Raw genomic sequence first — 8,849 nt, 5'->3', positions numbered from 1 at the left:
GCTTGTCATTTCCAATGGGAACAAAATAGTCATAGTGGGCAGGATCATAGTGGGCAAGAAGAAGGGCAGAGCCAAGCACGCGCTAGCGCTATCCTATTGGCGCGTTCTAGTATATTTTTGCATATTTCCGTTAGGGAACGCCTACCCTGTGAAGTGCACGTGTGCAATAACTCAATTCGACTTTGCACTCCTAAACAGCGTGATTTTGTGAAACGTTTGCAAAGGGCGGAGTCTACAAGTCTGTTCTGTTCATAACAGATTCTAGTTTTGGGAACAGAAAACTGTATTGAGATCAAATGTTTAATTGATGAGAAGATGTGCAGAATGTCGGCCAAAATCCATCTCGTTACATCTTCTCCCACTGCGCGCCAGTGGGCTTCCTCTCACTACCATATTTGGTAGTGAGTGGAAACGCCAACCGGATGCTTCACATTTATACATCCACTGAAATATCTGTCTGTGGGCCCGTTGTTGATCGACTACATCGGCAATCCTTTTACGTTCTCACTCTGAGTCGCAGAAGGTTGGTTTGACAAAGTTAACTCATCGAATGGCTAATTATGCAATTATATCTGTTAGATACGGATACATTTTCCGTTCAAATCTCTTAGGTTATTATCTACTCATTAGTATTATTAGTTCGGTATCATGTATGAAACGTTTTATACTTTTCTTCAATAGATTATTTTAGTCTAGTATATTCGTAAAGGGCCATGGCATTGGCCTTTTCATTTATACTGTAGTCATTGACCTTTCCTCAATTGGTTTGCTCAAATCCTGCATTCTCTCTCCTCCGTCCTCTGCAGTGGTGTAGTGGAGGGTATATGCTGTATTATCATATACAAACATATTTTTCAGTGGGCATTGGGTATACAAGGTAATGGAGGGAAATGCCGTATCAATTTATAAAGCTGATGGAACAGATCAGAATGTTTAACTTATAATGTTGATCAACTATTATTTATTCATATTTTAGGCGCAGCAATGTGCACACAGCAGTAAGGCCTACACGCAAATGTTCCTAAATGCAATTTACAGGAAAACACCTTTCTTAAAAGTGCATCTGAACAGAGATGAAAATATCCTAGAAATGTAGAAAGAGGGAAGATCTAAAGATGCAGGATCTATCATGGGATTGGTTTCTAATATAACTAGGATAATGCCTTTAGCCGCTAGACAATGAAAGAAAGTTGAAAGAAAACCAACAGAACAGCAGAACGCATATGAGGAAGTCTTGATAAAATAATTGCCTCCATGTTTCAATGGTGGGATTTTGGCTATAGGCTACTTTGAAGAAAGGTAAGACCTGCTTCATAATATGAAGTAAAATGTCCAGATTTCAAACCATTAAGGAACAGGACAAATATGGCGATGCTAACAATAGGCCTAGCCGTCTTCTGGTAGATGGAAAGGCTTTCCCAAAAACCTTGTCAATTAAATGTTAAATGGCTACAATGTAGCCTACCTGACAGAATGATATCATGATTATTTGCATCAATCCAGTGGCCATTTGTTTAGCAAACTCCATCTCATGTGCAACAGAAACAAGCTAGCCAAACAGTGCTAGGTGCCTGCACACTTTAATTCAAGGGTAACTGCACTCCGGAAAAAAAAGATTTTTTCCCCCCCAGGCCATAAAAGTGGTCTCATGATGTAGTTTAAGCATTGTTTTGGACTTAGAACATCCAATTTAGTTGTTTTTCTATTAAAACTTGTGATTTTCTGACTAAGTTGACAGCCTAATTTATCTGTTTCAATAGTTGGCCTACTATTAGCCTACTTGCACAATACAGATTGGGTTGGCCTGACTGTGAAAGACCAATACGGGATTTATAATTTTATGTCACTTTCTCATAGTATTTTTCAAACACGGCACCTTTCCTTCGCCGGGCAGGCCGTTTGGGATATTTGGGCCAGAATTTGAGTATACCACTTCTCCAGGCACCACTACACCACTGTTCCTCTGTCCCCTCCTTTTAAAAAAAGGTCAAAGGTAATCGATGAGAGGAGGCAAGGAAAGGGAACGTGAATGGAAATGTGCTTGTTTTAAATGAGACAGTCCTTCTCCACTGCATGTCATCAGGCAAATTACGTTTACAGATAAATGTGTAAAATAAATGTGTAAAGTGCTAAAAATGTATTTAGCTAGCTGTGCAAGCGATTTTAAAGATAAAAGGATAAGTAGCATATTGTTTTTAAATGTTTGCATTCTTTTGTCCTTCGAGAAAACAATAGCTAATTCAAAGGGGTTGTGGCAGATTTCAAAACTTCCGCGGCGGACTACAGATAGGATACACATGACTAACCTCGACGAAAGGTGGCTATCGAGAAGGGGACAACACTTCCATCTGCTTACTAAAGAATTGGCACTTCCTCGACCACTCAACCACTTATTGGTTTCCAGGTCACAGAGGAGAGACGATGGAGGAAAGAGGATGGACTTTTACCCAAATGAGAAAAGGCCATTGTGAAAGTGTGTGTCTGTGTGTGTATGATGTACCATCGAGAGTAGCCCCAAGGTCCGCTGAGGGCGCTATTACTTGACAACAGGATAATAATAGCACCCTCTAGCGGACCGTGGAGCTGCATCGAAAGCATTATGACTGACTGCATCTTCGCCTGCTACGGCAGCTGCACTGGTCTCGGACGTGGATCTACAGAGGGTGAGCTCCTAGCCCTACAGGAAATTTACACCAGGTGGTGTCTGAGGAAAGCCCGGAAGATTGCCAGAGAATTCAGCCACCCCAGTCATGGACTGTTTACTCCCTTACTGCCTGGCATGCGGTACAGGAGCATCAGGGCTCAGAGACAGTTTCTACCTCATGGCCATAAGACTGTTGAACAGCTAACCCATGGCGGCTGTCCACCTGCACCTTAAGACTATTTGCACAGAATCTCTGCATTCCCACTTCTCTCTCACTCTCACACACAACACACACACCTATTTATTATTTACCACTCTACCTTGCTCCTAACTAGTCACTTTTCACTTACTACTTACTTGTATATAACAGTACACTGACATACAATAGTATATTCACAGTATATTATTATTACCTTGTTTTTTTAACTCCTTTTTTTTTTATTGACAGTATTTTGGACTTGACACGAGAATTTTCAATCCCAATGATGATAACTCAACTATTTTATAACTTTGAACAATTCCCAGAGGTTTGTAAGACCCTGGGTTTAATAATAATTAGGCTCAGATTCTCAGATTCTGCAAAAGGTTAATTCTTTATTCAGAGAGCTCTGAAGTAAAAAATGCAAAAACAGTCATTTTATAACTCCCACCCCACCTACTTACACACACACACACACAGTTTTATCACTTTTCTACCAGCCTTGGCAGTTTCTCGCCGTTCCTCTCCTCCCTAGATTAGAGAGGCCTTGGAAGGGCCCTTTTTCCTGTTGTCAGTTTTCAGAGTTACAACAAGGTCATCTGTAGTTCAGTTGTCCTTTGTTGTCTCAACTCTCACATTGCTACATAGTAACACAATGGCCTAGTCATACAAACATTTCATACAATTACAAGGTATCAGGGTGGAATTCTTTAGTCATTACTTTAAACATATAAATTCCTTCATCAGGACTGCGTTAGTTTTACCGCTCATTTTATTATTTCTGCAATGTTGAGGAAGCTCGCATGTAAGCATTTCATTTCACCGTTTACGCTGTATCCTGTGCATATGATGAATAAACTATGATTTAAGTGTGTGTGTATGTGTGTAAAAAATAGGATTTTGACATAATCCATTTTTACCTTTACGTTTTATCTTCCTACACATTCACTGTAAACTTAATTAAATATACAAATACACATAGTATGTTCATCTCTATTATCATTAATTCAAAAGTAAGATTATTTAAAAGTTGAGGGTCGGTTTCCAGGACCCAGATTAAACCTATTCCTTAAAAAAAGGATGCTCAATGGAGCAATCAATTGAAACTAATTGCTTTTTAGTCCAAGACTAGGATTTCTACATCAATGAAACTGGTCCTTATTGTTCAAACTACATTTAAAAAAATGACAACATTCAGTGAAAATCAACGTTCTGTACATTCCCTTCAATAAATTGAAAGCAAACATTTGGGACATAAAAACTTAGCATGGGTGCTGCTCACATAAAAAGTTACACTTTCACTATGCAGTGAAAAGGTGCCCACAGCCAAAACACATGACATTACCAACTGTATCAAACAATGTGGGCTTCTTTGACAAACAATAGATTATAAGAAATTACAGTGAATCACATACATTTGGACACACCTACTCATTCAAGGGTTTTTCTTTATTTTTACTATTTTCTACATTGTAGAATAATATTGAAGACATCGAAACTATGAAATGACACATATGGAATCATGTAGTAACCAAAAATGTGTTAAACAAATCAATTTTAGATTCTTCAATGCGGCCAAATCAAATCAAATTTTATTTGTCACATACACATGGTTAGCAGATGTTAATGCGAGTGTAGCGAAATGCTTGTGCTTCTAGTTCCGACAATGCAGTAATAACCAACAAGTAATCTAACCTAACAATTCCACAACTACTACCTTATACACACAAGTGTAAAGGGATAAAGAATATGTACAAAAAGATATGAATGAGTGATGGCACAGAACGGCATAGGCAAGATGCAGTAGATGTTATAGAGTACAGTATATACATATGAGATGAGTAATGTAGGGTATGTAAACATAAAGTGGCATAGTTTATAGTGGCTAGTGATACATGTATTACATAAAGATGGCAAGATGCAGTAGATGATATAGAGTACAGTATATACATATACATATGAGATGAGTATTGTAGGGTATGTAAACATTATATTAAGTGGCATTGTTTAAAGTGGCTAGTGGTACATTTTTACATAATTTCCATCAATTCCCATCATTAAAGTGGCTGAAGTTGAGTCAGTATGTTGGCAGCGGCCGCTAAATGTTAGTGGTGGCTGTTTAACAGTCTGATGGCCTTGAGATAGAAGCTGTTTTTCAGTCTCTCGGTCCCTGCTTTGATGCACCTGTACTGACCTCGCCTTCTGGATGATAGCGGGGTGAACAGGCAGTGGCTTGGGTGGTTGTTGTCCTTGATGATCTTTATGGCCTTCCTGTGACATCGGGTGGTGTAGGTGTCCTGGAGGGCAGGTAGTTTGCCCCCAGTGATGCGTTGTGCAGACCTCACTACCCTCTGGAGAGCCTTACGGTTGTGGGCAGAGCAGTTGCCGTACCAGGCGGTGATACAGCCCGACAGGATGCTCTCGATTGTGCATCTGTAGAAGTTTGTGAGTGCTTTTGGTGACAAGCCGAATTTCTTCAGCCTCCTGAGGTTGAAGAGGCGCTGCTGCGCCTTCTTCACAACGCTGTCTGTGTGGGTGGACCAATTCAGTTTGTCCGTGATGTGTACACCGAGGAACTTAAAACTTTCCACCTTCTCCACTACTGACCCGTCGATGTGGATAGGGGGGTGCTCCCTCTGCTGTTTCCTGAAGTCCACAATCATCTCCTTTGTTTTGTTGACGTTGAGTGTGAGGTTATTTTCCTGACACCACACTCCGAGGGCCCTCACCTCCTCCCTGTAGGCCGTCTCGTCGTTGTTGGTAATCAAGCCTACCACTGTAGTGTCATCCGCAAACTTGATGATTGAGTTGGAGGCGTGCATGGCCACGCAGTCGTGGGTGAACAGGGAGTACAGGAGAGGGCTCAGAACGCACCCTTGTGGGGCCCCAGTGTTGAGGATCAGCGGGGTGGAGATGTTGTTACCTACCCTCACCACCTGGGGGCGGCCCGTCAGGAAGTCCAGAACCCAGTTGCACAGGGCGGGGTCGAGACCCAGGGTCTCGAGCTTGATGACGAGTTTGGTGGGTACTATGGTGTTAAATGCTGAGCTGTAGTCGATGAACAGCATTCTCACATAGGTATTCCTCTTGTCCAGATGGGTTAGGGCAGTGTGCAGTGTGGTTGCGATTGCGTCGTCTGTGGACCTATTGGGTCGGTAAGCAAATTGGAGTGGGTCTAGGGTGTCCGGTAGGGTGGAGGTGATATGGTCCTTGACTAGTCTCTCAAAGCACTTCATGATGACGGAAGTGAGTGCTACGGGGCGGTAGTCGTTTAGCTCAGTTACCTTAGATTTCTTGGGAACAGGAACAATGGTTGCCCTCTTGAAGCATGTGGGAACAGCAGACTGGGATAAGGATTGATTGAATATGTCCGTAAACACACCAGCCAGCTGGTCTGCGCATGCTCTGAGGACGCGGCTGGGAATGCCGTCTGGGCCTGCAGCCTTGCGAGGGTTAACACGTTTAAATGTTTTACTCACCTCGGCTGCAGTGAAGGAGAGCCCGCAGGTTTTGGTAGCGGGCCGTGTCAGTGGCACTGTATTGTCCTCAAAGCGAGCAAAAAAGTTATTAAGCCTGTCTGGGAGCAAGACATCCTGGTCCGCGACGGGGCTGGTTTTCTTTTTGTAATCCGTGATTGACTGTAGACCCTGCCACATACCTCTTGTGTCTGAGCTGTTGAATTGCGACTCAATTTTGTCTCTGTACTGGGACTTAGCTAGTTTGATTGCCTTGCGTAGAGAATAGCTACACTGTTTGTATTCGGTCATGTTTCCGGTCACCTTGCTCTGGTTAAAAGCAGTGGTTCGCGCTTTCAGTTTCACGCGAATGCTGCCGTCAATCCACGGTTTCTGGTTTGGGAATGTTTTAATCGTTGCTGTGGGTACGACATCGTCAATGCACTTTCAAATGAACTCGCTCACCGAATCAGCATATTCGTCAATGTTGTTGTTGGATGCAATGCGGAACATATTCCAATCCGCGTGATCGAAGCAGTCTTGAAGCGTGGAATCAGATTGGTCGGACCAGCGTTGAACAAACCTGAGCGAGGGAGCTTGTTGTTTTAGTTTCTGTTTGTAGGCTGGAAGCAACAAAATGGAGTCGTGGTCAGCTTTTCCGAAAGAAGGGCGGGGGAGGGCCTTATATGCGTCGCGGAAATTAGTGTAACAATGATCCAAGGTTTTACCAGCCCTGGTAGCACAATCGATATGCTGATAGAATTTAGGGAGTTTTGTTTTCAGATTGGCCTTGTTAAAATCCCCAGCTACGATGAATGCAGCCTCAGGGTGTGTGGTTTCCAGTTTACAATGAGTCAGATAAAGTTCGTTCAGGGCCATCGTTGTGTCTGCTTTGGGGGGGATATATACGGCTGTGATTATAATCGAAGAGAATTCCCTTGGTAGATAATGCGGTCGACATTTGATTGTGAGGAGTTCTAGATCAGGTGAACAGAATGACTTGAGTTCCTGTATGTTGTTATGATCACACCACGTCTCGTTAATCATAAGGAATACCCCCCCGCCCCTCTTCTTACCAGAAAGATGTATGTTTCTGTCGGCGCGATGCGTGAAGAAACCAGCTGGCTGCACCGACTCCGTTAGCGTCTCTTGAGTTAGCCATGTTTCCGTGAAGCAGAGAACGTTACAATCTCTGATGTCCCTCTGGAATGTTACCCGTGCTCGGATTTCATCAACCTTATTGTCAAGAGACTGGACATTGGCGAGTAGTATGCTAGGGAGTGGAGCGCGATGTGCCCGTCTCCGAAGCCTGACCAGGAGACCGCTACGTTTGCCCCTTTTACGGCGTCACATAGGGTCGCCGGCTGGGATCAGATCCGTTGTATTGGGTGGAAGGCAAAACACTGGATCCGTTTCGGGAAAGTCATATTCCTGGTTGGAACGATGGTGAGTTGACGTTGCTCTGATATTCAGTAGTTCCTCCCGACTGTATGTAATGAAACCTTGCATACGCTAGGCATTCTCTCAACCAGCTTCATGAGGAATGCTTTTCCAACAGTCTTGAAAGAGTTCCCACATATGCTGAGCACTTGTTGGCTGCTTTTCCTTCACTCTGCGGTCCAACTCATCCCAAACCATCTCAACTGGGTTGAGGTCAGGTGATTGTGGAGGCCAGGTCATCTGATGCAGCACATACTCTCCTTCTTGGTCAAATAGCCCTTACATAGCCTGGAGGTGTGTTTTGGGTCATTGTCCTGCTCAAAAACAAATGATAGTACCACTAAGCGCAAACCAGATAGGATGGCGTATCGCTGCAGAATGCTGTGGTAGCCATGCTGGTTAAGTGTGCCTTGAATTCTAAATCACTGACAGTTTCAACAGCAACGCACCTCATCACACCTCCTCCATGCTTCATGGTGGGAACCACACACACAGAGATAATCCATTCACCTACTCTGCGTCTCACAAAGATACGGCAGTTGGAACCAAAAATCTCAAATTTGGACTCATCAGACCAATGGGCAGCTTTCCACCGGCCTAATGTCCATTGCTCTTGTTTCTTGGCCCAAGCAAGTCTCTTCTTATTATTAGTGTCCTGTAGTGGTGGTTTCTTTGCAACAATTAGACCATGAAGGCCTGATTCACCCAGTCTCCTCTGAACAGTTGATGTTGAGATGTGTCTGTTACTTGAACTTTATTTGGGCTGCAATCTGAGGTGCAGTTAATTACCGATTTCTGAGGCTGATGAACTTATCCTCTGCAGCAGAGTTAACTCTGGGTCTTCCTTTCCTATGGCGGTCCTCATGAGAACCAGTTTCATCCTAGCACTTGATGGTTTTTGCGACTGCACTTGAAGAAACCTTCAACGTTTTTGAAATTTTCCGGATTGACTGACCTTCATGTCTTAAAGTAATGATGGACTGTCGTTTCTCTTTGCTTATTTGAGCTGTTCTTGCCATAATATGGACTTGGTCTTTTACCAAATAGGGCTATCTTCTGTATATCACCCATACCTTGTCACAACATAACTTATTGTCTCAAATGCATTAAG

Source organism: Salvelinus fontinalis, chromosome 6 (assembly GCF_029448725.1).
Source record: "Salvelinus fontinalis isolate EN_2023a chromosome 6, ASM2944872v1, whole genome shotgun sequence".
In the NCBI taxonomy this organism is placed as follows: Eukaryota; Metazoa; Chordata; class Actinopteri; order Salmoniformes; family Salmonidae; genus Salvelinus; species Salvelinus fontinalis.
This window is presented reverse-complemented; position numbering follows the sequence as displayed.